We start from the raw sequence: 18360 nt of genomic DNA, 5'->3' as shown, positions 1-18360 counted from the left end.
TTTAGATGATCTTTAGGTAAGACTTTGGCTTTAGACTTTTGAGTTGATGACCTGTGAGATGCACAGGAAGTTTGGAGGCCAGGGACTGAATGCTACAGACTGAATGTTTGTGCCCTCTCAAAATTCACACATTGAAAGCTAATCTCAAATGTGCTGGTATTTGGACGTGGGTCCTCTGGGAGGTGAATGAGTCATGTGGCCTCCTCTCTTAGGTCCAGCTGAACATGGGGATTAATGTACATATAAAAGAGATTCCAGAGAACGCCCTTGTCCCTTTCACTAGGTGAGCTTACAGTGAAAAGACTTCTATAAACCAGGAAGAGGTCTCTCACCAGACACTGAATCTGCCAGTGCTTGGGGTTCCCAACCTCCACAACTGTGAGAAACGAATACCACCATGCTATCCAGACTCTGGTATTTTCTTGGAGCAGCCCGAAAGACTAAGACCATATCCCAGTGGTCTCCTAACAGACACCTCTGCTTTTAATCTCTTTCTTTTTAACACCTATTGTAGACTATTGACACATTAACCTCTTTCTTTTTAAAGAGTCTATTGTAGACTATTGACACATTAACCTTCCTCCAGACTCTATTTTCATGTCCATTTCCTGTGCAAAACTTTTAATACCTACCCATCAACTAGATGTTGAAGCACAACTCTTTAACCCATTATTCCTTGTATAGTCTGTTCCCAAATTACTTTTGCAAATCCTCCTCCAACATCGTAAATGCTTAACCAGTCAGAATGCTCACAGTATTTCCCTTAAGTGGAATGTTCCCTTACCCCTTATCTGCTTATCCAATTCCCACTCAGCCCTGTCGCTTGTCCTCAAGTCCCACCCTTTCCATGAAAGATTCCTTGAACTTTCTTGCCTCTGAAATCTTGTGCTGTCAATTTCATGCCAGTCATTGATAGTGGCACATTTCCTAGTGGCATATTTTTACTAGTTGCGTTGCTAGTCAATTCTTTCTGAGGTTCCTTGAAGTCAGTCTCCATTTCTTACCAACCAGTTGAGCAACCTTGTTCAAGTCATTTACTTTCCCTGAGCTGCAAATTTCTCATAAAATAGTGATGATAATAATAGTAATTTCACTGGGTTGTTGTGTTCAAGAAATGAAAATGTTTAATTATGATATATGCCAGCCTGAAATTCAGCGAGTGTTTATTTGGAATCAAAGAATTGCAATTTGGGGAGCACAGAATCCAGCAGTAACCAGACAAGTGTTTTGCATGCAGGTGAAAGCAAGGGCTTTTTATGAGAAACAAGAAAGGCAGAGTGGAGGGGTGACAATTACATGACTTGGATAAAAGGGAATCAAAATGTCGATTGCCACTCACAGGCTTAGCCACTTCCGGACACACATCGATCAACTATTTTGTTGATGTTACCAAACAAAGCTATTCTGGTCTGCATTAGTTAACTAATCTGCCTTCAGAAAGTCCACAACCACCAGTTTTATGGTCAGGATGCCTGTTATCCTGTTGAATTTATGGAAAATCACTTGTAAAACAGTTGCTGCTTCTGGCCCATTCCAAGGGTCTTTTTTGCCAGTTCAAGAGTTCACTAGCCATTTGCTTTAGAAAGAAAAGTGGAGCTTTTCTCACAACGCAGTCTCTCCTGTCCAGAAGTTTCAGACAATTCTACCGGTGGGTAAGGCACTTTGTCTACAGTGGCCTCTCCAGCTCTATTTTAAAATGCCTCCAGTCACATCAGTTTTTCACAAGTACTATATAGGTAGTTACAAGAACTTTGTTTGCATTCCTCATATGCTTACAAACAATGCTGGTTTTTTAGAGATGTTCAATAAATGTTTTGGTGAAACACACAGTTAATTTATTCACTTCTGGTAAATGACCCTTCTCTAAAGTTTTTCCTTTTCTTTTTCTAAATATTCAAAGATTCTAGATGAGGTTGATTTTTGTCCCATGTCCCTTGGATGATAATGGACGGGGCTGAAATGAATAGCATTCGTCGTTGTTTGACTTTGCTGTTTTATGAGAGCTGATTCAGTTCTGACCTCTAGCCTTCGGAGAAGGACTGTCGAATAGTTTGGTTCCCGTGTCTTCAGGGATACTATTCACCATTGGCAATCGCCCCAGCTGGATTATGTCAAAGTTGCCCATTCATTTGTTTCAAGAATCTTGTGGGCATGAAGATTTCCAGAGTTTAGTCAAAGAACTATCATAGTTGCGTATTTGGTGGTGGTAGTGTAATTCAGTGGCGGTAATATAATTTGGGCCGAATGGACCATTCTTGGTAATAAGCCAAGACATATTGACCTTCAACTACCTGTGTTGAGTTCATTAGTTTCTTTAACCTGAATACCTTTTCCCTTTGACTTTGCTCAATCCAGTACTGTCTGCGTACTCAAGTTTCTACTTATAAAGGAGATAAATTCTTAGAGAAAATTATATATGTCCCTGAAAACCTTACCGGATTAATTTTTTCAGGGATAAAATTAAAATATAGCACAAAAATTACTGTGTAGTCTTCTGCTGACTGTTGACATTAATAAACCTTGGTGCTGACTGAGGAATTACCATGAGACCCTGTGCTTATAGGACTCAGACCTGAAACACTGTTCTGAACTGAAAAATTCATCTCTGCATTTTCTGGCTATTTTGTCAAAGAATGGTGACCATCCCAAATGCAAGTTTGTTTTACTTCCTTTTTAGTAGCAAAGTCAGATCATTAGAATTATTATTTTTACTATGAAAGATTTTCCCCCCATCATTTTAAGGTGGCTGAGTTTATGGTGTCTGAGAACTGATTAGCCAACTAACCTAAGCAATGCAATTTTAACCATCCAAACCATCCAAAGAGCTCCAATTAACAGACTTTTGGGGGACTTCAAACAGTCGGAGCCTTTGAATCTAAGCCATTCCCCAAGGCAGCATTTACTCGGCTAAAGTAAAGGGAAGATCTGGCAGTTATTCTCTTGATTTGATCAGCCTAGCGCGTCAGGGCTCTATCTCCCTGCTGAATTAGCTGGTTTGGCTGCCTACACTGATCAAATCAGATGGATACTGGTCCAATCTTTCTTGCATTTTGTATCCTATAAACAGAGCTTAGAATAAACAACACCAACTACAGCCAATAACTGGTCCTCCTCCTTCTTAAGGATTGCTCTTATGCTATTACTAGGCCAATTGTCCAAGGTCAGAATGTTCTGTTGGTTGGGGTCAAGGTGTTTTTGTTTGGTTTGATTTCATTTCCACCCACTGTCAACCAAATCAGCCCATTCAGAGATGTTTAACACGGGTTCAAACCTTAACATCACTCTCTACCCCAACTGTGGATGCCAAAAACACCTTTGAAATGGAAAATATGACATACGAATAAGGAACTACCTCGTTTTCTATTATCTAAAACACAGCCACTGTTCTCTCTAGTCCATTGAACAGCTCTGTTCCAAGAGCTAGAACATAGTCATACTGAAGTAACATTAATAATTCAGTCTTGGTTTTGCATCATTAGATACTGAGGCCACTGATGTTGTACCACTTATCTCTCAACCCAGGGACATCTGCTATGACCAGTCTCCCATTTTTTAATGATGGCACTAAGCCATTGAAAAGACTATCAAATTGTTATTTTCCTTTTATGAATGGTGACTCAAAGATCATTTAGAAGTTTTATTGCATTCTTTTTGTGGTACCCCTTAGAAGGTCACTTTAATGAAAGCTGTCTTGTGCTCTCTTTGGGGTGCTTAGTCTGAATGGGGTTTTTTCTTGATATAAACCACTGACAAGAGTGGTTTTTTCTTCCCTAAAAAGCAAGAAGAGAGAAGAGAAGCAAATGGCTTAGCTTGAAAAAGTTGATGTTTTTAAATAAGGAGAGAAAACGAATCTTGGCTCTCTCAAACAGCGGCTCCCTCTACTGGCAGGGGAGGGGGTTGGTGCCCTTTGGACTTCTGAGCACCAACTGTTATCTGTGTATATCATATATAGTATATATACATATACTCTACGTAAAATGTATATAGTCCCAGACCAGATAGTCCTAGCATAAAATGGTCCTGGTCACTAAGTCTCTCCCAGCATATCTTTTTCCAAGTCCTGGATTTTTTCCTATGGATATGCTGAGTATTCTCTCTCACTCTTTCAACTCTTCTTCTAATCTTCCTTTTTCCAAAATGGGTTCAGTACTTCCCCACCCTTTCCCCCCACTCTTTCCTTCGTCTTATCCCCCAGCATGTTGGTCATCAGTCCATTAATCTCAATATTACTTGACGCCATTATGCAAAATTAGCTTGATTTTCATGTAAGCTCAAGGAGGTGTTATTCATCCCCAAAGGACTTCAAAGTGAACAAGTTGATTGTAAACTCCTCAGTATCCAAAAAATATGTTTTCCATCTTCTTGGCTCTATATAAGTATTACTTCTTATAGACTGATAAAGGTGGCTATCAAATATTAGCCGACCACATACCAGAAATTAAGTGAAACACAGAAGATTGAGTCCAAAGGTCAGCCCAGAATTTCATTTGAAGGATCTCCCTCTGGTGATGGTAAATTCTGAGTGTGTGTGTGTGTGTGTACATATGTGTATGCATGTGTGTATACACATTTCTCTTTGTGGGAAGAGGATGGTTTGTCAGGAGCAGAAGGTTATAAGAAAAGAAGTTGACCATATGAGGATGGCAAAAATATGGCGTCTGTGCTGCCATTCCCTAACTCCGCATGTAAGGTATAGGTCACTGAGTGAGCCTTGCATTCTTTCCCAGTGAGCCAAATACTTGCTGTTCTATTCAGCCACTACTTATTGGAATTTATGAGGAAACCTATTTATACTCATGACCTAGACAATTTCTTCTCAATCCCCAAAGTCTAAAGACAAATCTATCGGTGTTTTTCTTCTGAGATTAAAAAGTCTCCTTGTAGGCTTTTAATTCAAAATTGGAATGATCTTTATTCAGGTCCTCTTGGGAATTTTATGCATCTCATGAAGACTTAGGGAAGCAGTTATACTTTTGCTTCTCTCTGAAACATCTGTTCCCTCTACTAGGAATTTGGGTCACTGTTTTATTCTTTATATTTAACTATCTGGGGAATTTCCAACTTTCATATGCAGGCAGGCATATATTTCTTAACTTTATTAAAATGTGTTTTCTAGAGACTGAAAAGGAAATGTAGGTGGCTCATGATAAGTTGTGTCCTAGCAGGGTGCAATAAAAGGACAAGATTTTGTTTTTGATCTAACCCTAATCTTCGCTCTAACTTGAATCCACTGAAAGTACGATTATTGAGTGTGTATAACATCCATATATATATCTAGTGTGTACTGGGGGAAAATATACGGAGAGCCAGTAGGGAAGGGTGGTTATGAGACTGGTGCCAACTTGCTGAGTTGGAATCCCCTCTCAGTTACTTACTAGCTAGTTGATTTAGGGCAAGTTATCTAATCTTTTGGTGTCTCAATTTCTTCGTATGTGAAAAAAAGATATTAAGAGTACTTTATGATTATTTGAGGATTTGTTGATTTAATTCATATCAAGTGTTTAGGAGACTAAATACACAATAATATTAGCTACTATAGCCGTACGAATGATCCTGAAGTCAACCACATGATGCCAGTCCTAGCCATCCGGCACCCAAGCAGTGGTATGCATCTTAGTCTGTCTTTAGGCCCTGTCTGTTGACCTGCTTACTCCTAAAATATTTATGACTTTAAGAAGGTACTGTATTATTTTAAGAAGGCATATTTCAATACAACCAGCTGATTTTAAGCCAAGAACATGGTATATACCAACTTTTAGTGCAGTGTCTGCCCAGATACAGTAGCTAAATATCCTATATTTACTATCCTACATGACAAATAAGAAAACTGAGGCCCAGTGGTAAAAGTGATTATACCAGGTCCCCTAGCTAAAAAGAGCCAGAGCCAGGGTTTACACTTGGTCGGCTTACTCAGTTCTACTGTGTTAAAGCTCTGTGGGAAGACGTGGAGTAAGAGTATACTAAATGTACACTAGGTAACATCATCTTCTATAAATATGTCTCTGCTTGAACTGGGAGAATATGCCTGAATCAATATTATTTGATACAAAGCCTTAGTTTTCTGAGAAAAAAAAATTGCATAGAAAAGATAAGGAAATATTCAGAGAGCTCACTCCATTACCATTTTTCTGTTCATAGTTTTTCTTTTATTACTATTTTCACCCAGTTAAGAAGCAACTTGTCAACTGTGTTGCGAATAACTGGTCAATTCATAATGTATTACCTTAGCCTAACTTTTCAGATGGAAATTAAGCCTGCGGTAACCACTGTTTTTCTTCAGGCTCAATATTTTGCACAACTATTACGGGAATTTCTTCTGCCCAGCATATGGACCCAAACTCAAACTTCAGCAGCAAGGACCATTGATTTGTAACCTTATGTCCCACAGCCCTTTTGGGCTTTCTCCAGGCAGAATCCTGGGGGGTAACTGTTGACAGTGTCCATTGTGGTGAACAGAAAAACTAGATCTACCCGCAAGCTATGTTCCTCCAGGCAAACCCCTGAGCCCTGTCCATCCATTCCCTTGCAGGGTCTGACAGTCTTTCCTGAACACCATAGACTAATTGCACAGCACCTAAACTATCAAATCACCTCCAGAATTTTAAACTTTCAAGAGATTAAAAAACAACAACAACAACAACACTTGCGATTGTGATTCTGTTCTGAGCTCCTTTGATACAATTCATCAACAGATTGTTTTCTTCTCCAGGTTGGATGAAAAAAAAAAAATCACTATAGGCTTCTTCTGGTTCTACACTAAAATACCCCAGAGGGTATAAACTCAAGATTGCTTCACAAATCCTACACAATTTTTATGGATGATGAACAACCCTGTGGGAAATAAATTATGATAGTCAGCTAGGAAATGGAAAATGTCTAAAAATTTCTAAAAATAATGATTACATTTCTCCACTGTTTGACACATAGCCATTTTTACAGAAGCACATAGAGCCAGTGTTAGGAAGGGTTGCTTGTTGGTGCTTGTTGTAAAGCTGTTCTTTCTGGTCTTCCTTTGCCGGAGACTTTGGGAGGAAGGACCCTTCAATGTCACATCCCGCGATAGTTCATCTTGCTTCCTCTCCCCAGTCCATCTCATGTTTTCTCTGTCTTGGCAATAAAGATACCATTACCAACCATTCTTTTTTCTTCCTGTAAAAATTGGAGCATGCCTCTGAATATTTAAATAATTGGGTTTTAGTATGTCCCTTTCCTCAAACACAGAGTGTCTGTTATTATGCTGTATCAAAAATACATCTGAGAAGAACCTTCTGGTTTTTATTGTTTGTTTTGCTACGGTAAGATAAAGTGCATTAAAGCATACTAAAATTTTTTGAAAATACTGAAAATGTAGACACTTTGTTATGTTTTGAAATAGAACTTGGATTTTTCTTGCTTAACGGTTGTTTAATTGATTCTGTTTCTCTACTGTGTTTTCTCTTTATACCTCTTTTCTCCCCTCCCTTCATCTATGCCACCCATCCCCCCCCCGCAACCGCCAGAGTGTTTGTATTTAAGAGTCTGTTTATTTTATACTTCTTCTGAGATATCTTGTATCCTAAGGATAACTTCTCATGAAAGATAATTTTGTGTACTGTAGTTAAAAAAATGAGATCTTGGGGCGCCTGGGTGGCTCAGTTGTTAAGCGTCTGCCTTCGGCTCAGGGCGTGATCCCAGAGTTCTGGGATCGAGGCCCACATCAGGCTCCTCTGCTAGGAGCCTGCTTCTTCCTCTGCCACTCCCCCTGCTTGGGTTCCCTCTCTCGCTGGCTCTCTCTCTCTGTCAAATAAAATCTTAAAAAAAAAAGGGTCTATTAAAAAAAAAAATGAGATCTTTCTCCAAATTTCCTTCCTCTAGCCTGTTCTGTATCTAATACATTCTGCGTCTACTTAGGTTATCTCCTGCTAGTTCCGTTATACTGTTTCTGTTCCACTCACATAGCAAGTGACCTTGCTGCATAGAAGGCTCTCCAATTCTTAACTGAAGTGGATCTAGCAAGGGGGCAACTCTTTCACCCTGTGACTCAATCTTTCAAAAGCTGGGGAAGAGGCTTCAAAAGAATGCTACCATCTACAGAATAAAGAAAAGTAGCACAAAGCAGAATTAAAGGAAGCTGGCTCTAGTGTGGGATAAAGGAAGACAAGCTTATTTGGGGTGATTTTTTGCAACAGAAATGAATTTGTTTACTAAAGCCGAAAGATACACTCTAGAAGTAGACCTAATGTTACAAAATACAAGAACAGAATGTGACTGAATACGACTTCATTTTCCTGTAAAATAGATGTATTCAGTGGTCTCAACTAAGGTAAACTAAAGTAAAAATTTGGTGCAAAGTTTTGTCTTCCTTAGGATATTTTTCTTTAAAAAAAATAATTCATTTGTAATTCCTTTTTTAAAAGCCCGAAAGGAAAATATCCGCTTTTTTCTCATTTTACGGTTTATATATCCCATAGTGAGATGATTTTCTCAAAACTTGAAGTTTGGTGTCTTTTAGAAAATGTTAACAAGGAAATATACTTAATTTTCCAGCTACTGGCATTGCTGAAAAAAATATTCCCTTTTGGTTTTTCTCTAGTGGGGCTTTATGTTCTTTGTTTTCTTTTTGTTAGGTAATATTTGATGATTTTATAACTTAGCATAGTAGTAGCAAAGTGTATACAAAGTAATTCATCACCCTACTTAAGATCTGAATATCACGAATACCATTGAATCAGCTGCGTGTTCCTTCCCTACTTTACATTCTTGACCTCATGTATGCCGCTCCATCTTCCCCATTCAAGTCAATTGCTACCTTTTATGTTTGTTGTTCCTTTACTTTTTATTTTAAAAAGCTCTCCCACATGTGTCAGTTGCTGCTGAAGAATACATTGTTTAAATAAGCATGCGCTCTTCTGGAACTTGTTTTCACTCCTCACTAAATTTATCCATACTGTTCTGTTTTTTTAAACTGATTTATGATATTTCATTAGCTAAATATACCACATATGTAAATAAATATACCACATAAGGCTGACATTTGGATTGCTGTTATTAACAATAAGGCCATGAACAATTTTTATACATCTATTGGTGCATGACAAGAGGTTTCTAAGTTGTGTACTTAAAAGTGGAATTTATAGGTACTGAAGTATGCCCATGATCAAATTTATAAGATAAGACCAAACTGTTTTCCAAAATTGTTAAACCAATTTAGACATTTACTGGTAGTTTATGAGGAGTCCCGTTGCTCCATAGCCTTGTCGATGCTTGCTATCAGCAGATTTCATTTTGTCCATTCAGTGGGTGTAAAATTTTGTTTTTCATTTTAACCCATATTTCTGTGATTACTTTTTGTTTATCAGCCATTAATGTTTCCTCTACTGAAGTATGGCTACTAATCCTTTTGTGCTTTTCGTTTCTACTAGATTGTCTTTCCTTATTGATTTATAGTTCTTCATCCTTCTCCTAATTTGTGGCTTGAATGATCACTGTATTTGTGGTGTCTTTTGATAGTGCCCAACTCTTGATTTTGGCTCAGGTCATGATCTCATGGTCAGGGGATCCAGTCCCGAATCTGGCTCCACGCTGGGAGTGGAGCCTGCTTAAGATTCTCTTTCTCCCTCTGCCCCTCCCTCCACTCAAACTCTGGTGCTCTCTCTCTTTCTAAAATAAATACAATCTTGAAAAAAAAAAAAAAAAGAAATTCTACCTCTTATATATTATATAATCTCAAATATATTTTCTTATATATTCTAAATGTGTTAAAAATTGCCATTCACTGTATGTCTGTAATTCTTCTGTAATTAATTTTTGTGTGTAATGGAAACAGAAAAATATAATTTTATATATATTTTTTTGATTTGGGAAAGCAATGCTCCAGCACTTGAATAGTCTCTCTTTTCTATTTTTCCAATATCTCATTTGTCAGATTTTTTTAAAAAAGACTTTATTTATTTATTTTAGAGACAGAGAGAGAGCATACACAAGCCCAGGAGAGAGGCAAGGCAGAGGGAGAGGGAGAAGCAGGCTCCCCACTGAGCAAGGAATCCAACGCAGGACTCGATTCCAGGACTGTGGGATCATGACCTGAGCCAGAAGGCAGATGCTTAACTGACTGAGCCACCCAGATGCCCCATATTTGTTAGATTTTAAATGTTCATGGATGTGATGGACTGTTTCTGACTCTCTAATCTGGTTTTTTTTTTAGTCATTTTTTCTGTACTTGTTGCAAGACATTATTTAAGTCTTAATATCTGAAAAGGCAAGCCTCTTCACCTTTTCCTCTACCTTCCCTCACCTCTTCCCTGTCTTTTCCCATTAGAAGGATTCATGTGCCTTTGTTCTTTCAGAGAAATGTTAAAATTAGAATGAGAGATTCCTTGAAATTTTGTTGGAATTTGTTAAAATTGCTCTCATCTATGAGATCCATCTGGGGATTAATGGTGCAATTCAATATTGAGACCTTCTATCTATAAAGTTGGTATATTTCACCACTTACAACTTTTGTTACATAGATTCATTGGCACTTTGTATTTTGTTGATATTATAATGTGGAAGGTATATCACTTTATTCAACAAATTCTTAGTCCCTACTATCTATCAGGTACTGTTCTAGGTGTACAAGACAGGTTAGTTAAAAAAACTGAGAAGGTGAACAAGAAAAAGTTAACAAAGAATCCTTATAGACTTTATATTCTATGGGGGGTGGACAAAAAACAAAATAAGTAGGTAAACTAGCTAAGAAGAGTTATAGGAGAAACTAAACACAGTGAAGCTTAAGTTAGTGGTTTTGGTAGTGGGCTATAATTTTAAATAAGGTACCTGGAGAAGTTCTTATTGACAGTAAGACTTATGAGTGAATTCTTGAACAATATGCGTGGGGTTTTTTGTTATTTTTTGGTACCTAGAAAATACAATTTATTTTTTATATTCATCTTATATTCAATTACCTTGTTAAACTCTCCTATCAATTTGCCTGTAGATTATTTTGGACTTGCTATGTAGATAATTATAAGCAAATATATTATCTGTGATTAAAAAATCAATTTATTTCTATTTGTTTCTTTTCATTCTCTATGTCATTTCTTGTCCTGTCTTATTTCAATCTCTAAGGTCTTTTTTATGTTGAATGTTGAATTTCCACAAGTGATGTTAGGTTGAATTTTTGTCTTGTTTTTGATATTAGAATCTTTTTTTTTGAAATTTCCCCATTAAGGATGATGTTTGCACTGAATTTTTTATAGATCTGCTTTATCCAATTAAGAAGGTTTTCTCTTCTAGTTCATGTTTTGCAACTTTTTTTTTTAATCATGGGGTGTTTAATTTTTTAAGTGATTAATTTCTGGATTTTTAGATGGTCTTTTCAATTTTCTCTTACAATCTGTCATTGTGGTAGATTTTTCAGAAAAACTTGATTGGCTGACACATCCTAATATAAACCCAAATCAATTTAACATACCACTGAGGTTTATTTGCTAAGAAACTTTGAAAGATTTTTGGTCTATGTTCATGAATGAGAGTGATTTTTAAAAAATCTTATCCCATTATTATTTTAGGATCATTGACAAATTGAAAGCAATCTCTTTTATTTTTTTGAACATAAATATAAAATTTTATTTTTAAAAAATTTAAATTCAATTAATTAACATATAATACATAATTGGTTTCAGAAGTAGAGGTCAGTGATTCATCAGTCTTAAATAATACCCTGCTTATTACATCATGGGCCTTCCTTAATGTCCATCACCCAGTTACTCCATCCTTCCACCCCTCTGCCCTCCAGCAATCCTCAGTTTGTTTCCTATGAGTAAGAGTCTCTCATGGTTTTTCTCTCTCTCCGGTTTTGTCTTATTTTACTTTCTCCTCTCTTCCCCTATGATCCTCTCTTTTGTTTCTTAAATTCACGTATGAGTGAGATCATATGATAATTGTTTTTCTCTGATTGACTTATTTCATCTAGCATAATACCCTCTAGTTCCGTCCACGTCACTGCAAATGACAAGATTTCTCATTTTTTTTTTTTAAAGATTTTTATTTATTTATTCGACAGAGATAGAGACAGCCAGCGAGAGAGGGAACACAAGCAGGGGGAGTGGGAGAGGAAGAAGCAGGCTCATAGCAGAGGAGCCTGATGTGGGGCTCGATCCCATAACGCCGGGATCACGCCCTGAGCCGAAGGCAGACGCTTAACCGCTGTGCCACCCAGGCGCCCCAGATTTCTCATTTTTTTGATGGCTGAGTATTGCATTTTGTGTGTGTGTATGTATATCTTCTTTATCCATTCATCTGTCGATGTACAGCTGGGCTCTTTCCATAGTTTGGCTATTGTGGACACTGCTGCTATAAACTTTGGGGTACAGTTCCCCTTCAGATCACCACATTTGTATCTTTGGGGTAAATATCCAGTAGTTGGGTCAATTGCTGGGTCATAGGGTAGCTCTGTTTTCAGCTTTTTTGAGGAACCTCCATACTGTTTTCCAGAGTAGCTGCACCAGCTTACATTCCACCAACAGTGTAAGAGGGTTCCCCTTTCTCCGCATCCTCGCCAACATCTGTCGTTTTCTGACTTGTTAATTTTAGCCATTCTGACTGGTGTGAGGTGCTATCTCATTGTGGTTTTGATTTGTATTTCTCTGATGCTGAATGATGTTGAGCATTTCTTCATGTGTCTGTTGGCCATTTGTAAGTCTTCTGCCCATTTCTTGATTGGATTATTTGTTCTGCGGGTGTTGAGTTTGAGAAGTTCTTTACCAATATTGTATACTAGCCCTTTAACTGGTGAGACATTTGCAAATATCTTCTCCCATTCTGTTGGTTGTCTTTTAGTTTTGTTGACTGTTTCCTTTGCTGTGCAAAAGCTTTTTATCTTGATGAAGTCTTAATAGTTCATTTGTGCCTTTGTTTCCCTGAGAGCAACCTCTTTTATAAATTTTGGGAAAAATCATATGTAGAATTGTAGTTGGTCTTTGCAAATTTGGTAGATCTCACTTGTAAATCCCTAGCAGCCTGGGACTTTCTCTACGGTAGAATTTTTGCCTAAAAATTACATTTCTCTAATGATTGTAAGACTACTCAAACTTTTTTTTCTTCAGGAAATTTTGGTTAATTGTTTCAATTTTAACTTGCCAATTGAAACATCACTAGCATACTAATTCTAAATGTTTCTTTAAATTTACCTATATTATCTATTTCTTGCTCAAAATGCCTTCTTTTAAACATTTTTTCCAGTTATTAAGATATAACTGACATACAGTATTGTGTAAGGTTGAGGTGTAAAATGCATCGATTCGATACACCTGTACATTACATCATGATTTCCACAGTAGCATTTTATAACACCTCCCTCATGTCACATAATCGTCATTTCTTTTCTCTGAAGAAAACATTTAAGATGTTCTCTCTTAGCAACTTTCAAGTTTATAATACAGTGTTGTTAATTATGATTACAATGTTGTACATTAGACCCTCAGAACTTATTCATCTTCTAACTGGTAGTTAGTACTCCTTGACCAACATTTCTCCATTTCCCCCATCTCTCAGGCCTTGGTAACCACCATTCTATTCTGTTTCTTCAAGTTCACCTTTTTTAGATCCTACACTTAAGTGTCACCATACAGTATTTGTCTCTGTCTGACTTATTTCACTTCGCATTATGCCCTTAAGGCCCATCCATGTTTTCACAAATGGCAGGATTTCTTTCTTATGGCTGAACAACATTTCATTGTATATATGTGCACACCATATCATCTTCATCCATTGATGGATCCAGATTGTTTCCATATCTTGGCTCTTGTGAATAATCCTCCAATAAACATAAAAGTGTGTATATCTCTTCCATATCCTTTTCTCCTTCCCTTTGGGTATATACTCAGAAGCGGGATTGCTGGATCATGTGGTAGTTCTATTTTTAATTTTTTGAGTAACTTCCACACTGTTTTCTGTAGTGGCTGTGTCAATGTACATTCCCAGCAACAGTGCACAAGCGTTCCCTTTTCTCCACCTCCTTGCCAACACTTGTTATTTCTTGTCTTTTTGATGATAGCCATTCTTAAAGGTGTGAGATGATATCTCATTATGGTTTTGGTTTGCATTTCCGTAACAATTAGTGATATTTAAGTTCTTTTATATCCTGCAACTTTACTGAATGTTGATTAGTTCTAACAGGCCTTTGTGGTTGAGTCTTTAGGATTTTCTATATTTAAGATTACATCATCTCCAAAGAAAGACAATGTTACTTCTTTTTTTCCAATTTTGGTGCCTTTTATTGCTATGTGGAATAAGAGTAGTGACAGGACACCCTTTCTTGTTTCTGATCTTGAAGGAAAAATTCTGAATCTTTCACCATTGAATATGATGTTAACTGTGGGCCTGTCGTGTATGGTCTTTGTTGTATTGAGATATGTTCCTTCTATACACAATTTGTTAAGGGTTTTTATCATGATGCGATAGTTTACTTTGGCAAATGCTTTTTCTGCAACTATTGATCATATGAATTTGATCTTTCATTCTATTAGTGTGGTATATCACATTTATTGATTTGGATATGGTGAATCATCATTGCCATCCAGGGATAAATCCCAGTTAATAATGGTGCATGACCCTTTTAATGTATTGTTGACTTCAGTTTGCTAATATTTTGTTGAAAATTTTTATACTATATTCGTTAGGGATATCGGTCTGTAATTTCCTTTTCTATTAGTGTCCTTATCTGGCTTTGTTAATAGGGTAGTTATGTCCTTATAAAATGAATTTGGGAGTATCCCCTTCTCTTCAATTTTTTGGAAGAATTTGAGAAGGACTGACATCATTTCTTCTTTAAATGTTTGGCAGAATTCACCAGTGAAACCATCTGGTCATGGGCTTTTCTTTGTTGAGAGGTGTTTGATTACAGATTTTAATCTCTTTATTATTGTTGTTCTATTCAGATTTTCTATTTTTTTAAGATTCAGTATTGAGAAGTTGTGTGTTTTTAGGAATTTATCCCCCTCTTCTGGGTTATCCAATTTATTGGCATACAAAATTTCATAGTAGTCTCTTATGATGCTTTGTATTTTTGTGGTATCAGTTGTAATGTCTCCTCTTTCATTTTTGATTTTATTTGTCTTCTCTCTTTCTTTGTCTGCTAATGGTTTGTCAGTTCTGTGTATTTTTTCAAAAAAAAAAAAAAAAAAAACCCAGCTCTTAGTTTCATTGATCTTTTCTGTTTTTCTGATCTCTATTTTATTTCCTTTGCTCTCAGCTTTGTGATTTCCTTTCTGCCAACTTTGTGCTAAGTTCTTTTTTCTACTTCTTTGAAGTAGAAAGTTAGGTTTTTTATTTGAGATCTTTCTTTTTTCTTAATATAAGCATTTATTGCTGTGAACTTTCCTCTTAGAACTACCTTTGTATCTCATAGATTTTGGTATGTGGTGTTTCCATTTTCATTTGTTTCAAATTGGTTTTTGGCTTTTCTTTTGATTCCGTCTTTGATCCATTGGCTGGTCATGAGTGCATTGTATAATTTCCACAAATTTTAAGAATTTTCCAGTTTTCCTCTTATTGTTGATTTCTAGTTTCATACCATTGGAATGATAGGGAAAAGATACTTGGGATGGTTTCTATCTTCTTAAATTTGTTAAGGCTTGTTTTGTGGCTTATCACATGGAGAATGTTCCATTCATGCTTGAGAAGAATGTGTATGCTGTTGGTTATAGTATAAAAGTTAAGGGACAAGACTATCAAAAATAACTGTAGTTACTATCCTTTGTTAATAAACACACAATATAAAAAGAGGTAAACTGTGACATTAAAAACATCCAAGGAGTGGAGTAAAAGGGTACAATTTTTGTGTGTGTTCGAAGTCGTTATCAGCATAGAGTGTTAATATCTTTAAGATGTTTTATGTAAGTCCCATGGTAAGCACAGAACAAAACCTGTAATAGTCACAGAAGATGAAAACACAGAAATCAGAACATGCCATTATGAAAATTCACCAATTTACAAACAAAGGCAACATGAGAAGAAAAAAGGAAGTAGGAAACTATAAAACAGCCAGAAAGCAATTAATAAGATGGCATTAGTAAATCCTTGCATACCAATAATTACTTTAAATATAGATGGATTGAATTCTAATCAAATAGCACACAATGGCTGGGTGGATAAAAACAAGACCTAGTTACATGCTTCCTAGAAGAGACTCACTTGAGCCTCAGAGACACGTGTTCTCTAAGTGACGGACGGGATGGAAAAAGATATTCCATGCAAGTGGAAAGCAAAAGGGAGCAAGGGTAGCTACACTTCTATCAGACAAAATAGACCTTGAGCTAAAAGTGGTAACAAGAGACAAAGAAGGCTATTATATAATGATAGAGTTTATCTTCTCAAGAAGATATAACGATTGTAAACGTATATGTACCCAACATCAGAGCATCTAAATATATTAAATAAATACTAACAGATGTGAAAGGAGAAATAGGCAACAATACAATAATAGTAGAGGACATCCAGTCCCCACTTTGAGCAATGCATGGCTCATAGAGAGAAAACCAACCTGTTGGACTTGAACCATATCTAAGACTAAACGGACCTAACAGGCATACATAGGACATCACAATTCCTTCTTGCATCTTAGGTATCATTTTCAGTCTTCCTGAAGTACAACCTATAGAAATTCCCTTAGTGAAAATTTGTTGGTGATAAAAATCTTTTCATTTTTTAAAATCTGAAAATGACTGCATTTTAGATTTATAACAAAAAATCTTGTGATCATGCAATTCTAGTTTGACAGTTATTTACTATTAGAATTTTGACAATTACCTCACTCTTCTTAGCATCTATTGTTGCTTTTTGAAATGCCTGATACTAATCTAATTGTCTTTTTTGGTAGGCGATCTGTCATTTATCTCTTGTTTAAGATCTTTCTGTCTTCAGTTTCACTACGATGTGTGGATTTTTTCTAAATTATCCTTCTTGGTACATTCCGTGCTTTTTGTGTATGTCCTTATCTATCTCTGAAAATTTCTTGCCATTATTCTATTCTAATGGTTATCTCTAGCCATTCTAGCAATAGCCTTCCCGTAAGCCTAATTTTACAGGGGAGAAATTGAGAAAAGGAGAGAATAAGTGACTTGCCAAAATTCACATCATCAAAAAATGCCAGTGATTGAAGTCAACTGGGATTTGATTATGTTGTAATCTGGACATTCTCATTCTTTTTTTTTTTTTTTTTAAAGATTTTATTTATTTATTTGACAGAGATAGAGACAGCCAGCGAGAGAGGGAACACAAGCAGGGGGAGTGGGAGAGGAAGAAGCAGGCTCATAGCAGAGGAGCCTGATGTGGCGCTTGATCCCAGAACGCCGGGATCCCGCCCTGAGCCGAAGGCAGACGCTTAACCGCTGTGCCACCCAGGCGCCCCCTGGACATTCTCATTCTATACTTTGTGTCATTTAACTTTTTTCTCATATTTCTTCTTTCCCTGTCCTGCTCTCTGTGTTATTGCTATATTTATCTCTGCCAGGTTACTAATTATCTCTTTAGCTGTGTCTAATTGTATTTTTAATTAATCCATGCAGGGAATTTTTTACTTATATGTGTTATTTCTAAAAGTTTTATTTCAAAATATTCTTTGACAAGTTTTGATAGTCTCTTTTTTTTTAAATTCCTGTGTAGTAAATATAGTGTTAAATCAGTTTCAGGTGTGCAATATAGTGATTTAGCTATATACACACATACATATATGTATATGTAAAATATATAGTTCCATATATTATTCCTAATATATAGTTTCATATGTTACTCAGTGCTCATCAAAATAATTGTACTCTTTAATCCCCATCACCTATTTCACCCATCCCCACCCACCTCCCTTGGTAACCATCAGTTTGTTCTCTGTAGTTAAAAATCTGTTTCTTGGTTTGTCTCTCTTTTTTCCTTTGTTTGTTTTGTTTCTTATATTCCACATATGAGTGAAATCATATGTGGCTTTCTCTGACTGGCTTATTTTGCTAGCATTATACTCTCTAGATCCATCCACATTGTTGTAAATGGCAAGATTTCATTCCTTATGGTTGGATAATATTCCATTGTGTGTGTGTGTGTATACACACATATACATACAATATCTTTATCCATTCCTCTGTCAGCAGACACTTAGGCTGCTGCCATAGTTTGGCTATTGTAAATAATGCTGCAGTGAACATAGTGGTGCATGTATCCTTTCAAATGAGCCCTTTTTGTATTCTTTTGGGTAAATACCCTAGCGCAATGCCAGATTGTAGGAAAGTTCGGTTTTTAATTTTTTGAGGAACCTCCATACTGTCTCCCGGAGCGGCTGCACCAGTCTGCATTCCCACCGACTCTGTGCATGAGGGTTTCTGTTTCTCCACATCCTTGCCAACACTTGTT

Source organism: Ursus americanus, chromosome 35, assembly GCF_024610735.1.
Source record: "Ursus americanus isolate L20-20 chromosome 35, mUrsAme1.1.p, whole genome shotgun sequence".
NCBI classification, from domain to species: domain Eukaryota; kingdom Metazoa; phylum Chordata; class Mammalia; order Carnivora; family Ursidae; genus Ursus; species Ursus americanus.
Note: the sequence above shows the minus strand (reverse complement) of the source record.